The sequence below is a fragment of the Petaurus breviceps genome, unplaced genomic scaffold (genome assembly GCF_028583685.1).
Source record: "Petaurus breviceps papuanus isolate PSGF00001 unplaced genomic scaffold, PetGlider_PUasm1.0 90650, whole genome shotgun sequence".
Classification (NCBI taxonomy): domain Eukaryota; kingdom Metazoa; phylum Chordata; class Mammalia; order Diprotodontia; family Petauridae; genus Petaurus; species Petaurus breviceps.
The window spans coordinates 6,188,853-6,210,982 of NW_027187299.1; the positions used below are offsets into that span (position 1 = coordinate 6,188,853).

At 39.9% G+C, this 22,130-nt stretch overlaps 1 long non-coding RNA gene across 3 annotated transcripts in view; it reads right to left on the bottom strand.

Annotated features, from left to right (window-relative positions):
- LOC138143640 (uncharacterized) overlaps nucleotides 1-22,130 on the bottom strand; it is a 288,388-nt gene that overhangs the window by 154,615 nt on the left and 111,643 nt on the right. The window contains exon 4 of one of the 3 annotated variants that reach the window (XR_011163765.1): nucleotides 8,691-9,007. The exons of the other annotated variants lie outside the window; for them this stretch is intronic. This is a non-coding gene — a long non-coding RNA (uncharacterized lncRNA). Of the gene's footprint in view, nucleotides 1-8,690; nucleotides 9,008-22,130 lie in introns of those variants that run through there. 3 annotated transcript variants of the gene reach the window in all.

A 22,130-nucleotide genomic window follows, 5' to 3' on the forward strand; every position in this document is an offset into this window, starting at 1 on the left:
GCAATAAAGCACTAAAATACACAAAGTAGAGTAGAAGGAATTTCAGAAGAGGACACAGGGTACTACCACATTAAAATGAATATAGTTATCCTTTCCACATTGCAACTTTCTCCATCCCAGTTTCAATATATCTTTGGTAGGTTTAAGAAATTAAATGGGAATTTTGGGGGGAGTTTTGCAGAATTTGCAGACTCTACACAAAGGCCAGCAGATAACACTAAACAAGTTTAGAAATTCAGAAATGCATAAAATACATGTATAGTATTGTATAATATCAACATATTTTATCTTTTAATGCCTTAATAATTCAGACTTCTTCTCTGGTACAAAGGGAGGTCCAAAAAATTTCAAGTGGATTTTCCAGATCATGGGAATGCTGCACCCCTAACCCCCATGATGTGGAAGGGATAACTGTATACTTAAATGAAGTTATTTGATACTTCCCCCCCCCACCTCCACCCCTTCCCAAACATTATGCTGCATAAGATCTCATTCCCTTCTACCGAACCCCTGGCAGTTATGATAGACAGCTGCCTCCTGCAAGGAGCTCTCTCATTGGTCTGTGAAAACTTGTAGGAGGGACTACATTTGCATGAGTATTGGCAGGCAACCAAGTCAATATTTCAATGCCAGAAACTATCTGCCACTGTTTTTTAAATGAATTTAAATAGGAATAGGAAGGGAAAGGGACAAGAACTGACTGGTGGCAACCCTTCTCCTAGTTACCTGCAGATGCTTTTTTATTTCTTGTCACATGCTTATACTCTATATTTTTTTCCTTTTTAGTGTGTCTTCTACTCCCCTCTGACATTCAGCTTCCTAAGTGGAAGGGAGAGAAGTGAGCAAGAGATGGAGTAACATATCTTTTACAAACACATTGTGAGTGTCCCGTGGGCTAAACATAGATTATGGAATTTAGGGACCTTGTCCATTTCAGTGGGAAGAGAGTAGAGAAAAGGAGACCAATTAGAAGGCTCTTGCTTAAGTCCAGAAGAGCTACATAGTGGTGGCAGTTGGAATGCATAAATAAATATAGATGTGGAAAAGAGCATGAAAGTAGAATCAACAAGACAATATATTTTGAAGATATATACATAGGATGGGGATGGTGAAGGAGAGGAAGAAATGAAAGATGATGTGAGGCTTCTAGGCTAGGTGCCTGGGAATTCCACAAACAGAAATAGGGAAATTAAGAGGAAGAATAGGTTTGATATAGAAAATGAGGAGCTCAGTTTGGGGAATGTTGACTTTGAAATATTAAGGAATAACTAAGTGGAGACGTCCAGAAGACAGGACTAGAGAACTTGGGAGAGAGGTCAGGGCTGGGGATATGGAAATTGAACAGAACATATATTGTTGCTTTGACCCAGTTTGAAATGAAGTGTGATGTCAATACAATACCAATTAGAGCAGGACAACCATGGAATGAGTCATATTGGGTTAGGCCATGTCACAGATGGAACAGATGAGAACATTATCAGTAAGTAGTCATTCTGAGAGTTAACCTCCCCCCTGCAAGTTCCCTGAATGAATAGTGAGTTATAAGCCAGCTGCCTTGGAACCTCTGACTATGGCTCTTTTGTGTGGAACATGGAAATCTAGACTCTGCAGATTAGGTCTGCATGGCAGGAGGTGGGTATCAGGGAAAAAGGGAAGGGTTGGAGTGTCTTGAAACATAACTTGAGTTCATTCCGTTGTGATGAAATCTTTTCTCTCAATCTCCAAATGATGCAGTTTGCTGGGGCACAACAAAAGCAACTCAACACCTTTCTCAAAGCAACCAGAGAAAAGAAACCTGGAGGCAAAGTTAATCACTTTTTTTTCTTCCTGGCTCTGGAGTCCAGAGATATCCAGTGACAGGGGAACAAGCACGCTTGTCATCACCTGCTCAGTCTCAGAAGACCGCTGCAAAGATTGGAACATTTTTCCATGCAAACAAGGGACATTAAAAAAAAACCTTTAGAATGGAATGATGACAGTACGTAAACTCTGGGTAAGAAGAGCCTGGACATTGAAAGCTTCCTCCAGGAGCCCACAATGTGCTATTCTTTGGGCATCAAGAGGAGAAGGTTTAATCTTATCCTGTTTCACTGACTTATCCAAATAGCAACTGCTTGCTATGTTATACTTTCCCCTGAAAAACTCTTCTTTGGTGGAAGGAAATGCAGACTGGAAGAATTAATTGCAAACATCACAGACTCTTCTTTGGAGAGCTTAGCAATTCCCTAGGGAAGGGAGAGACACTTTGAGCATTAAAAAACAAGAACTAATTGTAACCACAGCCAAATGGTTCCTATGTTACCTTTTTTGACAGTATCATCTAGTCTCCACAGTCATATGAGAAGTGGAAAAGACTGAATGGCCTTATAATTATTTAGATTTTTGGGGAGTAGAGGCTTAAATTATAAAGATGGTGTAGTACTGATATCCTTGGAGAGTGAGGTTAAAGTGCCATCACTGAGATGTTGATGCTTAATTCCTACCTTGATGTGATTTAAATAATTTTTTTTTTCTATTTTTCATGGAGAAGGGTAGTCCTAAAACATTTCTGCTATTGTTCTTTCGACATGGTCAAGGGGAAACTAAAGGAAGCTAGAGGCCAGAGTAGCTATAGACAATGGGAAGGCCAGAAAAGTAATCGAAGTTCACAACCACTTCTTCACATTTTCCACAATTAGGCCAATAAAATCATACCAATATTTTATCTGAAATATGGGCTAATGCCTTGTTTACCAGGCACTGGGCCACTATCGGGAACTCACAAAGGTGCCAGAATATTTTAAACTTCAAGGGAAACACAGTAATAATCACATCTGTTGGATACTTTGTGAACCAATAGCTCAAGGTAATTTAGTTTCAATATTAGATCTTCTTCATTCCTTTCAATACTGTTACTGAATAGAGAGATTTTATTTTACTTCTGATTTTTAACTACACTAGTAATTTTTCAAACTTTCTCATTTGTGACATCATAACTTTGTCACACTGAGTGTTCAACAGTTGTGGTGTTAAAAAGCAAATACTATGTAAAAATTACAATTACATTCTGATCCCAAGGTCTGAGAAGTTGTGTACTGACAACAGGTGTACACATATCATAAGTGAATAATTGTGGTTATTTAAGAATGAAATAAAAATATTATTTTTCTTTTAATTTATGTGTATTTTTTTCTAAAAGGCCACTAAGTTGTTAGGACATATTTTTTTTTATTTAAGTATGCAACAAATGGAATTATTAGGTTTGGTTTTGAGGGGGTCCTAGAAATGTAAAAAATTACTGAGACAGTAAAGGTGCTGTGAACTGAGAAAGTTTGTTAACCTTTGATCTCATGGCTAAAATTTTTTTTTTGCTTTTTTTTTTGGAGGGCAATTGGGGTTAAGCAACTTGCCCAAGCTCACACAGCTAGTTTTTTTGTGTTTAGTGTCTGAGGCCAGATTGGAACTCAGGTCCTCCTGACTCCAGGGCCAGTGCTCTATTCACTGTGCTACCTAGCTGCCCCTCTCATGGCTAAAATTGAGAGTCTTGGCTCACATCACCCATTTTGCTATTAAATTAGTAGATACATGTACAAGGAAGATAGTACTGTCCAGAGCACTGAAGTGGCAAAGAAATGCTTGGTGAATGAATGAATGAATGAATGAATGAATGAATGAATGAATGAATGAATGAATGAAATAGCCTCTCTCTGAATTTCCCTTGTCTATAAAACAAGGGGAATGTTACCCACACTTCTCTCCCCCCTTCATCCAACCTTCCATCCAGGAACAGCCATAATGTCAGAAATGTTTGAAGGGTCTCTAGGAAATGGAAGTCGAATATGCCTAGATCTATACACTTATCTTCCCTTATAAAATGAAGTTCTTTAAAGCCAGGAACTATTTCCCTTTTGTCTCTGTATTCCTAGGATCTGGCACAGTGTGTTGCATCTAGTAGGCACTTAATAAATGCTTGTTGACTGGTGGAATTGAGGTTGCCTGTTGCTCCATCAGGCATGAGATGTCCTCACCAGCACCATCCCACCACCTCCTAAAGTCTTCAACAGAATTGCAGGTGGTTGTAAGGATATATTACTATTTCCAAATCCCTCTGTAGCAAAACCAAAGGAAAACATAGAGATGCCAGCCAACAGCCCATAGAGGTGGTTAGCAGCAGCTCGTTGAATGCTTCCCTGCATGCAGAAAGCTAACAAAAGATGAAACCAGCCTTTCAAAACCATAAAGCCCTAAGACAAACACAAACTCTGATGCTGAATAGATGTGAGGCCACAGAAGGGCATGGTAATAGGCCCATTCTCTAATGCAGGGACCCTATCATGACATGACAAAAACTTGCAAAAAGCAGTTCCCTCATTTCCAAAGATGCTAAGGTTAAACCCTATTCAGAGAGATTTGACTTACATTCACGCTCCAGTGACAAGTTAACTGTACAGGCAAGAGTAATTTTACAGAGTAATTAGTGCTTTCTACCTAACCCAGCTCATGACCCTTTAGGTTGGGCTTAAGCATTTCTGATTTTAACCTAGCATGACAGCAAAGCAAAGAAACCACAATTTGAATTATGACAAATATTTAATTCTTTTAAAAGGCAAACAACAAATGATAGATTTTATTACCTCTATCTCCCCACCCTTCCAACACATGCCCTTGAGGATTCATTTAGATGAACTTGGAAGAACTAGGAGGTCCTAGGAGTGGCTAGGGATTTGTTCTAGGGCCCCAGGTTCAGAGGGCACTCATAGTGCCAGTAGCCCTTCATCAGTGAAGAAACAAAGATTGGTACCTTGTTAGCAAGAATAGTGATAGGGATGAATTTGTGATTTCATTCGGTGTAGGGAATTCCAAGCTTGAGGGAATTCTCCCTCTGTTAATACATATGGGCACCCTCTCTACAAATTGTAGTTTTAGAGTTTCCTAGAACACTCAGAAGGGGTCAGGTAGGTGGCACAGTGGATAAAGCACTGGGTTTGGAGTCAGGAAGATGTGAGTTCAAATCCAGCCTCAAACGTCTTAGCTATATGACCTTGGGCAGGTCATTTAACCTCTCTTGGTCACCGGAGAAGGAAATGACAAAGAATCTCTTTGCCAAGAAAACTCCACAGTTTTACAAAGGTCCACGGAGTCACAGTTGTCACAACTGAAATGACCAAACAACAAGGACATTGAGAGGTTAAATTACTTGCCTAGCATTTGTCAGAGATGGGTCAGTCTTCCTGACCCCAGAACCTCCCCTTGACCCACCATTCCATGCTGCTTTCTCTGGCAAGAATAATTGATTAAAATAGGAAGTTATCAGATGATAAACTGCAGAGAACTCCTTCTTTGTTCTGCCCTTCTCTGCACCCTTCTAGCAGCTTTCCTACCTACCAATGGGTTTCTGTCTGCCCATCCATAGGTCTATGTCTACCCCCAATCCATTCAACTTCAGGTATAATTCCATTCATTCAGCTTAGCAGAGAGGTTTGAATTACTTCCCCTTGGAGCAACAGTTCCTACTTAATTGAGGTCATCAAGAGTTCTCTTTTCTCACATTGCATCATTCAGACATTTTCTACACACACCTATTTATTCCTTTTCTCAGATGAAGATGTGACCTTTCTCCTTGCCAAGACGGGTCTTCTACCCACATCCTTTATACTATTCCATTCTACCCTCTCCAACAAATTGTCCCCTCGATCGGTCCTACTCTCTAATCTTCAATTGCTATCTATTGGCTCTTTCCTGTGGTGCTTGCAGATACATCTCTGTCTCTGTTATTCTTAGGATAAGCTCTCACTAGAACCTACCATCTCTGCCTAGCATCTCTCCTCTCCTCCATGGATAATATTCCTCCAGAAAGAAAATTACATCAGAAAATTGCAGACAGAGATTCATGGGCAGGTAGGCAAGCTACAAGCAGGGTTGGAGCAAGGGAGTTCTCTGATAACTTCCTGTTTGAAGTGTTTCCACTTCCTCTCCTCTCTCTTTTCTAAACCTTCTACAATCTAGCTTCTGTCCCTATCATGCAATTGAAATTGTTCCTTCCAAATTCACCAGTGATCTCTTAATTGCCAAGTCTAATGGCCTTTTCTCAGTCCTGATCCTTCTGGACCTCTCTGCAGCATGACACTGTTGATCAGTTTCTCCTTCTGGTGCTCTTTCCTCACTAAGTTTTCATGACACATTTCTTTTTTAGTTCTCCCTTTATCTGATTGTATTCTAATTGTGGGTATCCCTCAAGTTTTTATCCTGAGTCCTCTTCTCTCCTCCCTCTATTCTACTCCACTTGATTTCATCAGTTCCCATGGATTAAATTTCAGCTCTATGCAAATGATTCCCAGATATAGCTATCCAGTCCTAATCTCTCCCCTGACCTCTAATCCTGTATTACCAACTACCTTTTTGATATCTCAACCTGGATGCCCCATAAACATCTAAAACTCAAACTTGACATGTCCAGACCTGAACTCATTATGCTTCCCTCTAAACCATTCCTTAATCCCAACTTTCCTATTACCAGTGAAGACAACATCACCATCCTCCCAGCCCCCTTCACAGCCTCAGTAGTATCCTTAACTCATCACTCTCATTTTTCCACATATGTAATTTGTTACCAGATATTGTCATTTCTACCTTATGAAAATCTCTCTTCTAACTTGGTCTTCCTGCTTCATCTCTCCCTGCTCCAATCCTTCCTCCACTCAACTGACAAAGACAAGGTGATTTTCTATTTTTTTCTTTTGTCTTTTTTTTTGGGGGGGGGGAGGCAAGATAACTGGAATTAAGTGATTTGCCCAAGGTCACACAGTTAATAAGTGTTAAGTGTCTGAGGCTGGATTTGAACTCAGGTCCTCCTGACTCCAGGGCCAGCGCTGTATTCACTGTGCCATCTAGCTGCCCCCTAAGTGATTTTCTTAAAGCGTAGATCTGTACATGTCACCCTGGATACTTCCAGGATCAAGTATAAAATATTCTGGTTGGCATTTAAAGCCACAATATATCTCCTTTCTACCTTTCCAATCTCCACACACTTTAATCTTCTCTATACACTCCATAATCCAAATACGCTGGCCTATTTATTCTACTTTACACACAGTACTTCATCTCCTAACTCTGTGTCATTGCATGGAATTCGCTCCCTCCTCACCTTTACCTCCTAGCTTTGCTGGCTTCTTTCACTACTCCACGGAAATATTTCTTTTTTTTCAGGAAGCATTCCCTGGTCTTCTATCCCCTTCTATGCCTTTCTGCTAAGACTACTTTCCATCTTGTATGTGTTTCCTCTGCATTAGGATGTCAATTTTTTAAAGGCAGGGACTGGGTTTTTCCCTTTCTATACCTAGCACTTAGCACAGTGACTGGCCCATAATAAGTGCCCAATAATTACTTGTTGACAAACTGATGAATAGGTAGATATAAATTGAATATGATAAGTGAATGAGAGGATTACAAGATGCCATGAGATTAGATGAGGGAGGAATCATTTGTACCTAGGGGAAATCATGAAAGACTTCATCAAGGTATCCTATGAGCTAGGTCTTTATGGATAAGTAAGATGTCAGCACACAAGAAAAATAGTCATTTCAGGCATGTGGAATATTGTGAGCAAAGGTATGAATGTGGGCAAGTGTCAGATATGTTTGTGGATTAATAATAGCACATTGTCCCTTCTGGGCTTCCTTCCAAACTTGGCGTTCACAGGTAGCTGATTGGATAGCCAGGGGCAACCAAGTATGTTGGATCTACATTCCTAAAGCTATAACTCATAAGCCCCTACTAGCATGCTTACATTTAGTAGTAAGTTAGGAGATGCAATTAGCTCAAAGCAAAGATATTTATTGAATTGGCATAGTAAAAAAGGTAGGCATACAGTGTTCTTTTTTCCCTGACCCCATATATATGGACATAGTATCCCCCCAATATATACAGCATCAGTGGGAATAGTGGGCATGAATTTAGAGTGAGGCACATGGGTGAAGAAAACATGTACTAAGCAACTTATTCTTTCAGCACTTCAAGATACCAATGCCTTTTCTCTTCTTGTGATGTCCTCATGCTGCTCTCCCTCTCCCCTAAGCACAATAAATTGCTTAACTGGGTTCTATGGGTCTGTTCTTCTCTGCAGCTCAACTCCTAAGTTCCAATGCTAATTCTCTCTTGAATACAGAATCTTTTTTCCTCTCTGCTGCCAGGCATCATTCTCCTAATAGCTATCTATATTGACTCCCTGTTGTATAGAATGTATCCTACAGGTCAAGAAACTCTAATGTAAAATTCCATCACTGATAGTGGAGTGTAGAAGAGAGAAATCCCCCCACCCCTGTCACCCTCTGATGGAGGCATAAAGGGAAAGATAAAGAACGATGACTTCTCAAGAGCAATGTTCTTCTTTCACAGCTGGTACAGTCCTTTGACTGCCACAGGTCACAAAGCTGTCCTGCATGGACAATGTCTCTAGAGCTGACAAGCTAGCTTTTGAAAGACGTCTAAGAGTATGGCCAATATTGAACCAGTTGATTCCAAGCTGCCATTCTAATTCCACCAAATCTGATTACAAACTTCTTCACATTTCATAAAGAGAGAACAAAAAGCTGATGCTTCTTTTTAAAATTTTTGTGGTCTTTATTAATTCATTTGTTTACTTTTAGTTTACAAGATTCAGTTCCACAATTCTTTGAGTTTCAAATTTTCTCTCCCTCCCTTCCACTCCCCCCACCATGGCAGCATACGATCAAGTATAGGATCTGCAAATACTTTCACATTAGACATTATTCAGGTTATAAAGAAGGACTGTATCAGATGGAATGAACAATGGGAGAGAGGAAACAAAACCAAGCAAGAAAAAGAAAAAGAGCAGGTAGTTTGTTTCAATCTGGATTCAAACTCAGTTCTTTCTCTGGATGTAGACATCTCTCTCCATAATGAGTCTTTTGGGGGAGCTGATGCTTCTTTATACTTCTTTCATCTCTGTTATCTGCACTTTATTTCCTGTGGTTTTTATCAACTGGGATGTGGAGAAATCCAGAGATTTCTGGGGAGAAATCAGGATAACTTGATCAATTCCCTATCACCTCCTTCAGTAGCTTGATGGAAGAATAGCATCCATGAGTGGAAGTAATGTGAGATGAAGCTAGAAAGATTGTTTGGAACCTAGTGGTAGAGGGCTTTGAATTAACCCTCTAAATCATGAATTTAGAGTAAGGAGAGACCTTAGAGGTCATCTACTCCAACCCATTCATTTTTTTTTTTCAAATGAAGAAGCTGAAGTCTAGAAGTTAACTGACTAGAGCAAGTGCTGGTAGTAGAGCTTGAATTTAAACCTAGGACTCAAGAGTGAGGAATCTGCAGACTTTGATTAAATCCAAACTTTACAGAACAAATTTGCTATTATCTCCTTTGATCCTCAAAATAACCCTAGGAGGTAGGTAGAACAAATTTGTTCTGTGAAGTTGGATTCAGTCCAAGGGCCACACTTGAGGACCTAGAGGGCCACATGTGGTCTAATCCAAACTTCATAGAACAAATTCTTTTATTAATGGGATTTGTTCTGTGAAGTTTGGATTCAATCAAAGGGCCTTATTTGAGGACCTAGAGGGGCACATGTGACTTCCAGGCTGCAGGTTCCCCACCCCTGACCTTGGTCCTCTGGCTCTAAATGTATTGTTTTTGTACCATACCATGGTTTGACTATTTTACATTTATAGCAACCCAAATAATCAACTATGATGCTCATTCCCACAGCTAGAGCATCAGAATTCACCTGTGGCCTAAAGGTAAGCCATTCCATTACCCCTTTTCATTATGATTTAAGATTACAATCTCCAGCAGAAGGGTGAACTGGTTGCTAAAGTAAAATTTATCAGAATCTTGTGAGGAATTGACTATGTTACCTTAGAGTTTTTGATGGAGAAAAATGAGAAAACTAGGCAAAACCTGATATGGACTCTAGACTTTAGAGAACAGATTTGGAAAGTTTTAGAGAAGGGATTTGTACAATACCTGCTTCCCAGGGTTATTTTGAGCATCAAAGAGATAATAATTATAAAGTACTTATCACACTGCCTGCTATATAGTGCTATATAAATTTTGTCTATTATTATTAACAGGGGATTGAAATGGTAAATAAAGAGATAAGAGAACACTTAGGTTTCAGTGAGTTTGAGCCCTCAAGTTCAGGTAAATTACATCCCATTTTAAATCCTTATGGATGTGATTGTTGAGTGCTATTATTCATATTTAAGAAACTGAGGGTCTGCTTAGTGGCACAGTGGATGGAGCATGAAGCCTGGAGTCAGGAGGACCCGAGTTCAAATCTGTCCTCAGACACTTAATAGCTGTGTAACCCTGGGCAAGTCACTTAACCCTGATTGCCTCCCCCCGCACCAAAGGAAAAAAAAATAAAAATTGTGATCAAATGAGATGCTTCAGGACTTGGGGCAGAAGAGCACTGTCCTGATTTTTAAGAATTTTTATTGTTTAAATCCTAGGCCACTGAATTAAGCTTCAATTCCTGCCACAATTCTCAAACATATTAAAGGAATGATTTATAAGCACTTCGGGAAACAGGAATTATTGTACTGGCATAGATTCATCAAGAAAGTTCATACCATGCTAATTGAATTAGATTGAGTTACTAGACTAGGAGATCAGAATAATTCTGGAGACAAACTATGTATGTAAGACTTTAGAAAAAAATATCTCATATTTAGCCTTGTGGGCAAGATGGAGAGAGTTAAACTAAATAATACTCCTAGATTCAGAACAGTATGAGTAACTAGTCCCAACTGGTGGCATTTAATGGATCAATTTCCACCCAGGAGGAGGTCTCTAATGGAGTATTAAAGGGATATGCCTTTCATCCTGTGCTGTTCAACATTTTTAACAATGTTTTGGTTGAAGGCAGAAATTGCATAATCACAGGAACTAGAAGAAAACTCAGAGACCCTAAAGTCCAGTTGTTTCTGGCTTAAAACTTGTTCCCTTGTAAGAGAGGCATCCAACCGATACAGCTCTTATTTCCTAGTGATTATAACCTTTTCTGTTGGGACTACTCTATCCGAGTTTCTTCTAATTTCTACTATATTCCTAATAAGAGATCATCCAGTCTCTACTTGAAGAGACCCTCCCACCCTCCATCCCCGCCAGCCATGAAGGGAAAGCCATTGGTCCCCCTACCCCAGGCAGCCCATTCCATGTTTGGATAGTACTACTGGGATTGTTAGGAATTTTCCCTTAATCTGAGTTGAAATTTTCCTCTTTACAATGTTAACCCATTGCTCCTAGTTTTGCCCTCTAGGCTGAAGCAGAACAAATCTGAAGCTTCATCCATATAAAAGTCCTCCAAACACTTAGAGATATAGCTGTCATGTCCCCTCTTGACCTTCTCTTCACTAGGTTAAACTTCCCAGCTCTTTCTTGTATGGCAAGTTGTTCGGGAATTCACATTCCTCTTTTGGACAGACTCTAATGTTTATGTCTTTCTAAAAATATGGTGCCCAGATTTGAACATGGCACTCCAGATATAGCTTAACCAGGGCAGATTATAGGGGAATCATCACCTCCTCCATTTTGGACATTGTGACTCTCTTAATGTATCCCAGAATAAGAACTTTCATGGCTTCCGAGTCACAGCATTCTTCTTTTTGACAAGCTCTTTTCTCTAGCCATGCCTCCATCATTCTATATTTACAGCTGATTTTTTTTAATGCAAATGAGGACATTTATATTCATCTCTTGTATCTTGTTTGATTTTACCTGGTGCTCTAAATCAGGGTTTCTTAGACTTTTTCCACTCCTGATCCCTTTTCCATAGTGTTCGTGACCTTAGGACATGAGCAAAGTGCACACCCTTTATGTTCAGAACCAAGGCTGCGGCAAAGTTTCATGATGCAACACAGGCAAGCACTGCCAGAAATACCTTGGATCATTACATGCTTGATTTTTAATTAATTTTTTGTCATTGCACATTCAGAAAACTTTTGCTGTTGCCAAATTTTTCATGACCCACAGTCTAAGAAATGCTGTTCAAAATCATCAAGAAGTGAACTGTCACCCAACATTTTAGCCAAGGTGCAAATAATCTGTAAGCATGCTATACGTGGATCCAAGGAATGGATAAAGCCCTAAAACAGCACAAAGACAAGGACAGAGTGCTTAAGTACTTTCCCAAAGAATTCCCTCTGAGTTGACTTCATCGATACATAAATGGATCTTGGGATCTCATTCTAATATTGAAAGCAGCTTTGGGGTGGGAGAGCATCTTTCAGATCTCCCCACATTTCCTAGATTACAATGGAGATAACTAGTTATCTATCATTCTTGCTATATAACTGAATCACATCCTTTTCCAGCCATATATCTCTCTAATAATATCCTTTGCACTATTTCTCCTGCATAATTCTTCAGGTGATGATGAAATGTTTTATAATTGACTAAAGAAGCAATTATTCACTAAGCTATTAATTTTTTTTAAAAAAGAAACAATTATTTGGGAGATCCCAGGCTGAAACTGAGAGTGAATACAAAAGGTACAACCCACTCCTCTGTCAGTCCCTTTCTTTGTTGACTTTGTGTGGTGAGGGCTACTTTGAACTGCTGGGTTAGGAAGGCCAGCTGGTCACATTTTCCCATCCAACTCTTACTGTCTATTTGTCCTGATCTTAGATGAATGAGTATCCCAAAAGGGGAGTACCCAGGCAACTAAGTTTGGGAGATCCTAAGGTCCCACCAATAATTAAGAATCAGTAGCAGAATCCACCACAGGAAGTATTAGTAACCACAGGAGTTAAGAAAGGACTGAGAAGTGACTTAGAGATGTAAGTGCCCAAGTCACAACCTTGTGGGCATTGCAAGGTCAGGAGATACCATAGGGTGGTCACTGAGCCTGGCAAGGAGCCAGCACAGCAGCCAGGAGATAAATAGTATTTTCCCCTTCTGCCACAGAAACAATAAGGTAAATGTAGTGTCTCTGAAGTCAAGAAAAGAGAGTGTCCAGGAGAGGGGTGGAAAACAGTGTCAGATTTTATGGAGAGATCAAGGAGGATGAGGATCCCAAAGGAGGCTATTGGACTTGGCAATTAGAAGCCCCTTGTTGTAAGAGTGGTTTCAGTAGAGCTGTTGGGGCAGAAGTCAGATTACAAAGGATTAAATAGTAGTGCGGACATAGTTTTTAAAAAGTAACGACCTTTGGTAGTATAAATTGTGCACATTAGTAACAATTTACCTGGTCAAGCATGTGGTAAAAATTTTGCTTATGATTGTCTGGGAATGCTGGGAAAGGGAGACCAGCTGTGGTCTTAATCTGCAGGGGTACACAGCTGCTTACAGCTGCCAAGTTACCACCTGAGACTATTTAACATTAGATGAACTAGGTGTATCAACTGGTGAAAGAATTTTTAAAAATAATTTTACTATCATTTACTATAATTTCTCCTATCTATGCAAATATACATCAAATACAAATAATTATAAGCAGAGAATATAATTTTACTTTGAAATGAAAATTTTCATTCTACTATCTCTATTCTCTTTGCCTTGTGGATTAAAAAAAAATGCATTGCATCAGTTGTCAGGGTTTGGTCCTTCAAGGTATTCCTAAATCCGAACTCTTTTTAAGAAGAGTCAGGAGATAGTCTCCATACTTAAGAGAGGTGCTGGTGTAGAAACTAGCCCCTGGCTATTTAGAAAGTGCTTAGAGAAGAAGGGTGTGATTGAGAGAAGAAAGAAGGATCCTGGAGGAATGAGTTAGGGTCAAATTTGCAATTTGTAATGAATGGTAGCAAGGAGAGAAGAGCAGTATAAGGGAAAACAAAGAAAGACAAAAAATATAGTCATCATTAAGGAGCTCACAGTCTAATTTGGGAGATGTTATGCAAACAACCATCTATATACAAGATATACAATAAGAGAGAGGGCACTAGTAGTGGGAAATACCAGAAAGGGCCTTTTGCAGAAGATAGAATTTGAGCTGGGTCTTGAGGGAAGTCAGGAAGTGGAGATGAGAAGGGATGGACACAGCATTAGTGGTATGGGTAACAGCCAGTAAAAGACAGGAGTTGGGGGACAGAAAGTTGTTTTTGAGGAGCAGAAAAAAATAAAACAAACAAGTTTTAAAAAAAAAAAAAGACTGTAACTGGATCATAGATTTGGGGTAGTGTAATGTTAATAGATATAAGATCTTCATTGGCCTCACATGGAGCCCATTAAGGAAAGCTGGTTTAGGGGAGATTGCTTGTAGGAAGGCTTTCACACCTTTTGTTAATTGCTAATTACACACAAGTCATGAGGGTTGTGATGCCCTCTAGCTGGCATATATATTCTGAGGTTAGCATTTCGCTTTGGGGTTCACTCAGTGAAAGAGTGTTTTTGTGATTTGCCCAAATGAGACCGTGTAGCCCTTAAGGAGCCTCCTAGCTTTGAAAAACCCAGGTGTTGGTGCTTCTCTCTCAGGTAACTATACATGTATTGCCTTGATAAGACAGTTGGATCTGTCTATTGATCTGTGCTAATTTCTCAGACAGTTAGAAACTCTGTCTATTGGTCTTCAATTCTCTGTTTGTATTTTCTCTGAAGTTCAGGGTGCTGATTTTTCCCCTGAACTAATGAATGTAATATTAAAAATTGTTGACACCCTGAAAAACTATCTTTTCTAGTAAAGCAGATCTAAGAACCTGTGGTAGCAGCTATCCTGTGTATGCCAGTGTGGTTGCCATTGAGGGGGGCGGCGGAATAAAGTGTAAGAAGACTGGAAAGGGGGAGAGGAAGAAGAGGTCAGGCATTGAATGGGCTTTTAAAAAAACCAAGTTAAGGATTTTACATTTGAACTCCTGGAATTTATAGAATAGGAGAATGGTATGGTCAGATTGGCACTTCAGGAAGATTACTTTGATAATTGGAATGGAGGATGGATTAGAGCAACTTGGCATAGAGAGATGAACTAACCAAATGGCTATTGTAACAGTCTGGTTGTGTTGTATTTGTCCTTTGTTCTATAAGAGGACCATCACATCAGGGAAATGATGACATGACTTGTAGTTGACTTGAATTTGAGTGAGGGAGGGCTGTGCAAGGCCACCAGTTTCACTTTCTCCTCCAGAGCCATCTGGATCCAATGACCGGGTATTCATCAGGATTACTGGAGATGGCCCAGGATGCAATGGGAAACCCTGGACCTTTTTTTTTTTAAATCAGAAGGGCAATAGTCTGGAAAGGCCTATACCTAGGTGGAGGCTGTGTGAATGAAGAGAAGGGTGATAGAGAGGACAAGTTTTAGCAACCGATTAGATTGGTATTGCATGAGTGAGGATGATACCCAGATAGAGAATCTGGATGACTGAGAGAGCAAAAAGTACCCTCCCCCACCATAAGGAAGTTAGAAAGAAGAAAACACTGAAGAGGGGTGAGATAAATTCTGTTTAGGACATGTCAAGTTGGAAATGTCTGTAGAACATAGTTAGAGATGTACAATAGGCAGTTGGTAATGTGAGACTGGAGGTCAGGAGAGAGGCAAGGGCTAGATAAATAGATCTGAAAATCACCTGCAAAGAAATGATCATTGAACCCATGAGGGAAAATAGGCCTGTTTGGTTAGGATGCAGAGTGTGTAAATGGGGAATAATGCGAATTTTTCTCTTCTTCTTCACCAAATAGTATTATCCTTCCATCTTCTCTCTTCTCCCATCCCCCTCAGCCCACCATAATCTTTCCAGACTTGTTCCTTACCCTCCCCTTCCTTTTTCAATTCTCTGTTATCCCTTGGTACCTTCATTGCAAGGTGCAGCTTGACTTGTTAGAGATGCCTATCTCTGAAAATCCTCATAAAAGCTCCTTACTCAGGACCTCACCAACGAAAGGACATAATACCTCATGCAATTTTCTTTGAATTGTATTCTTGTGGGACATTTCTGTTCTGTCTCTTCCAAGCCAGTCCCCACAGAGACCAAGTCTTCCTTTGTTATCTTAAAACTCTCATTAAAGTACACACTCAATGGAGACCCCTACTAGGAGGTCTGAAGCAGATTGTGGAGACAAAGGAAGCCCTGGTGTTTATCCTCACTTGCTGCATTTCTTGAAACATCAGCAAATACCATTTGATTCCCTTAGACATCTGACTTAAGAATGAAGATGCAACAGTGCCCACCTGCTGATAGCAACTCCACCACTCAAGCTATCCTTTATTAGCTATAATGCTGCCCAAGGCTTGGCTGCCATTGGGAAGTGCCCCCTTATAAAAATAGCTAGCAGAGATCTCCACTGGGTTAATCCCTGAAGTTGGTTAGAAAATTAAGACATCTGTTATGGGTGTGCCAAGGGTTCACATAGTGGTTGTCATTCCAAGGCTGGAATTGTCAGAGGATACTGGCTATGGAAGGTGAGAACATGTTGGCATACTGATGTTCCCCTGGAATCACAGAGATTACCTCACAGATTCAAAGGCAGCTATGTGGGCCAGTGGACCTACCGTCAGGAAAAGGAGGTAAAATCTGACCTCACACACTTACTAGCTGTATGGCCCTGGTAGAGTCACTTAATCCCAATTGCCTCAGTTTCCTCATCTGTAAAATGAGCTGGAGAAGAAAATGGCAAACCACTCCAGTATCTTTGCCAAGAAAACCCTGAAAAAGTTTATGAAGTCAGACATAACTAGAACAATTAAACAATAACAAAACTACATATTCAAGGTAGCACTTTGGTCATAAAACCCCAGAACTGAATGGATGCCAGAGGTTATCAGATCCAGCCTCTTAGCTTCCAAATTTAGCGAGTTTGCCCATGACTTTTACTATCATTTCTACTACTACTGATGCAGCATCTTCTCATTTCTTCTTCTTGTTCATTCTTCATTCTTAAGTTCTTATTTATATCAGTGGTTAGAAAGCTGGTCTTGGCAATTCCAAAAGACTCATGATAGAAAATGCTATCCATATCCAGAGAAAGAACTATGGATTCTGAATGCATATCGAGCATACTATTTTCACTTGTTTTTTTTCTCATTATTTTTCCTTTTTGTCCTGATTCTTCTTGCACAACATGACTAATGTGGAAATATGTTTAACATGATTGTACATGTATAACCAATACAGATTGCTTGCTGTCTTGGGAAAAAGGGAAGGGAGGGAGAAAAAAATAGAACTCAGAATCTTATAAAAATGAATTTTGAAAACTATCTTTACATGTAATTGGAAAAAATAAAATACTATTAAGTGGAGGGGTGGGGAGAAAGCTTCATCAAGTCACTTAACTTCTCATTGTCCCAAGTAACTCTTAAAAACTAATGACTACAGGGTGGCTAGGTGGCACAGTGAATAGAATACCAGCCCTGGAGTCAGAAGAACCTGGGTTCAAATACAGCCTCAGACACTTGACACACTTACTAGTCGTGTGACTTTGGGCAAGTCACTTAACCCCAACTGCCCTCCAAAAGAAAAATGCAAAAAAAAAACAACCCAAAAACAAACTAATGGTTGCAGATTGAATAGCTTGATGACTCCCCTGATTAATTAACTCTATCTAGGTGTTTAGTCCTCTCCCCCACTCAAATGTTTTGCCTTTTTCTTGTATTTATTTTCTATTGCCTTCTCTATATTTATGGTATTCCACCTCCCTAACAGAACATAAGCTCCTTGAGGGTAGAGAATGATTGTTTTTGTCTGTTCCTAGTGCCTCATACAGTGCCTGGCACATAGTAAGTACTTAGTAAAAACATGCTTGTTTTAAATCCTCATTTTCCAAAGTCTAGAAATGTGTCTTATGACACCTAAGAAAAACAGTATCTAGGATCAGGTGGAGGAAGAGGAGTTGAAGGTGATGTGTCAGTGTTAAATAGTTTTGACCACATTTTGATGTGATTTTTGATACACGGAGCACCATTGCTGATAGCTTCCTTGTCTTCAATACCTTTTACTTAATACTTGCTTAATAATATACTAAGAGCCTGCTTTGTGCATGGCATCATATGCTGAGGATATGAGGGAAAGAACGACATTCAGATCTGTGATTAGAACTTGGACAGCTAAGTCAGAAGAAGGAAAAGGTACCAATTGAGTGACTGCAATAATAGGGAAAGCAATGAGGGCCTGTAGTAAGGTGGTAGCCAGGTAAGTGAAGAAAATGGGACAGATTTGAGAAAAGTGGAGATGAAATCGACAGGATTTGGAACCTAGATACAAGAGAGAAGGAAGATTACAAAATCCTAAAGTTTTTGTGAAGGCTGGTGGTATCAGAAACAGAAATAGGCAAGCTAAGTGTACCATCAAGTTTAGGATGGAAGATGGTTCAATTTTGGACACAATGAGTTTGAGGGAGCTCGACAGAGTTCTAGGTGAAGATATCCAAGTAGTTAGAAAGCCACAACTATAGTTCAAATGTGGGGGGGGGGACTAAGAGTGGGAATGGGTAACAATTGAGACAGAACTACAGAAGCATGAATGGCTATTATGCCCTTGTGGGTCTATACCTGATGAAAAGCCTATGATAGGAATGAACCTAGGCCTAGATCTTATGGTAGAAGGTATCTATTAGAAAGTGACTGCTAGAAATAAGCTCATACCTTTCATACAAAGCCCTATTCAGAAAGATCTGGCACAATTTATTGCATTCAACTAATTCCTAGCGTCTCTACCACTCTTGCATGAGATAAACAACTTAGACAAAATTCAGCTGCTCCTTTTACATAAGCCATGTTGTAAATCAAAGTGAATTTACTTCACTAGGCATAAACCAAGTGGTTCTATTGGGTAGTGTAAACTTGGCTTTAGATAATTGGTGGTTTGGGGGAAATTATGTGATAAATTAGTTGTTGGTGAGGTCTAGTCTTAGCTCTGTCACAAATTCGTTCCATTTCTTTGGACAAATCATATAGTCTCTCTGAACTAGTTTTCTCCATCAGTCAAATAGTAAATGGCACCTCCTTTGAAGATACCTAATGAGGACTCTGCCTTCAAGAGTGATTACAGTTTCCTCTAATGAGAAAAATGATTGAGCTGCTCTTGGTAAAAGTATAGACCACCCCCAACTTACTAGTATATAATGCAAATGACTGAGTCATTTAGATTTGTTTGTGAAAATGAAAAGTTTATGATGACAAATTGGGACCAGATCAATACTGCCAGAAATTGCAGAAGGGTTATCTCTATCACAACTGCAAAACTTAAACATCTATTGAATCCCAGGAAAGATTATTACCAATGACCAGAATGATTAATCAGTACCTTGCTAATTTTTGTGAACTGACAGCTGACAAATCCCTGTCAATTCTATCCCCACATCTCTCAAAACTTTCAGCTTTTGTTTACTCACATGGCCATGACCCTAGTTCATGCCTTGATTGTCTCTCCTTCTCCCTCTTTGGGCTCTTCCTCTCTACTCTCCTTCACCCAGCTGGCAAGTCCTAATCACAGGACTAAATGTTACTCCTTGCCTGCCTCCAGGCTCTTCCTTGAGGTCCTTTAGGGAAATGCTGCTTTAAAAGTATAACTACAACCCCCACAGCTGCTTCTAATTCAGGTAGCCACTATATTTCAAGTTTACCCATGACTTCTCCTACTACTGATTATTACCACTACTGAGGCAACATCTTCTCAGTTCTTCTTGTTGTTCTTCCTCTGTTCTTGACTTTTCATTTTATTTATTTGTTTGTTTGTTTATTTATTGCTTACAACATTCAGTTTCACAAGCTTTTTCGTTTCAAATTTTCTCCCCTTCCCTTTCCTTCCCCCTCCCCAAGATGGCACGCAATCTGATATAGGTTCTACATATACATTCACATTAAACACATTTTTGCATTAGTCATGTAGCATAGAAGAATTATAACCAACGGAATGAACCTCAAGAAAGAAGAAAACAAAACAGAGAGAGCAAATAGCATGCTCTGATCTGCATTCAGACTCCATAGTTCTTTCTCTGGATGTGGATAGCATTTTCCATCATGAGCCTTTTTGGAGTTGCCTTAGAACCTTGTATTTCTGACAAGAGTCAAGTCTATCAAAGTTAGTCATCGCACAATGTGGCTGGAGATGTGTACAATGTTCATTGACTTCTCATTTCTATCAGTGTTTAGAAAGCTGGTCTTGGGAATAAGGAAGATCCAAATTCAAATTTATCTATGTTGTATGGCCTTCACCAAATCACTTAACTTCTCATCGTCCCCAAGTAACTCTTAAAAACTGATGCTTACAGGGGTAGCTAGGTGGCACAGTAAATAGAGCACCAGCCCTGGAGTCAGGAGGAGATATAGATAGATGTATTTTTTTTCTGGAGAGCCTGTTGTTAAACATTTACCAGTGATGAGTTGCAGGCTCTGGGAAACCCCCTTCAGCTCTGATTGAATCATCCCATTAGATGAGGCATTTGCATGAGGCCATTAGCCTTTCATTGTGGCTCTGCCCAAACTTTTGTTACTAGCTTGGCCCTCCATTGTCCATGTACTGCCCACCCTTGAGCCTATCCAAGTATCTATACCCAAATCAACTGTTACCTGACCTCAATCTGATTCTTCCTGAAGACCCTCCCAAACTCTTCCCATAGACCACCCCTAGATTCCTCCCATAACCTTTCTGTATATGACCCCTTCTTGTCTCCACGTGGTGTGAGAGTGCCATAAAATTTTCTACCACAGACTTGCTCTGTGTTCAATACAAGCCTTACAGATACCGAGGCTCCTTAAGAGTCTACCCAATATGGCAAACTTTTAATGAACTTTTAATAAACTTTGCTTTTCTTTGGCTGAGAGAAGGCTTGAGTCAAATTCAGCGTGTTGGTATTTTGGGTTCTCAAGCACCCACAACCTAAACCTCATGATTTTATGTGACCCTCTTCACCAATACACCCTTGGCTATCACTAAGGAGTGGCTATCAGTTCCACATGGCAGTTGGAACTAAATAGACGGGAGGAAAATACTATAAACACTCTCAAAGGCAGAAGCACAAAATTTGATAAATCCTTTGTTTTTCAATACAGAGCACATTGCTGCTTCCCATCCCCAACTCCCCACCCCTCACACCCGAAAGACTGCCATGAAAGCTCAGCCATCATTAGCTAATATTTCTTTTTAAGTGAGAGTCTATAGATCTATTTGTTTTTATGACTTTTGCCAACTGGTGGATCATTGTGTTGAGCAGGTCAGCGCCAAGATAAACATAACCCATGAGCTCACTGGGTTTGAGATCACAGAAATGGATGTGTTATCTAAAGTGGGGAGTTTGGACTGACTGTGTTGCTGTCTTAAGGGGAAAAACAATAAGCTCAAGTATCAAAGCAAAATAAAAGGTTAACTCAAAACATTTCAGGGGTCCCTTTACCTTACAGCTTCTCTGCTTCAAATAGCAAAGCCAAGGTTTTAAACCATTGCTTTGGGGAAGGAATGAATAGGGGAGTTTCCAGTAATGAGTGAGATGTAAAATAGGGTCTGTAATACATTAAAGCTCCCACCCGCACAGGAGAAAAACACTTGCTTGGGGGGAGGGGGGAGCGGGGGATTTGAAGGAAAATTTCTGACAACTTCTAAGTGGATCATGTAGCCATTGTTCTTCTTAGACTGTAGGTTGATGGGAGATAATTGGACTTCGGTTACTTTATTTCCTGTTTTCACTCATTGTTGAAAAGGGACAGGAATGATAGCCAGAGGGAGGGCTGGAGGAGACATAAGGAATGACTGAAGGAATCTTTGATAGCCTGGCTCTCCTGTAATGAAGCACATGCAATAGGGGACCCTAAAGAGAAATGTGCGACATTCCTGACAGTCTATGGGGACCTAAAGTATACTTTGAGAAGAGCCATCATTATTCCTCAAAGATAAAATCATCTGCTAGGCTTGGGGCAGTGCAATAGCTGGCATCTATATAGAGCTTTAAGGTTTGAATATTATCTCATTTGTTTCATTTAATCCTCTAGACCAGGGCTTCTTAAACTTTTTCCACTTGTGATCCCTTTTTGTGTTTCCACAGCAGTTTGTTGGCTTGTGTGGCCTGAGGGCATGCACAGTGCGAAGTGTGAGTGCTCTGTGTTTAGGACCAAGGCTATACAGAGAAGTTGTATGATACAACAGGGACAAGGCTGCCAGAAACACTTCAGTTTCATTACACATCTGATTTTTAATTAATTTTTCGTCATTGAGCATTCAGAAACCTTTTACTTGTTGCCAAATTTTTCACGGTCC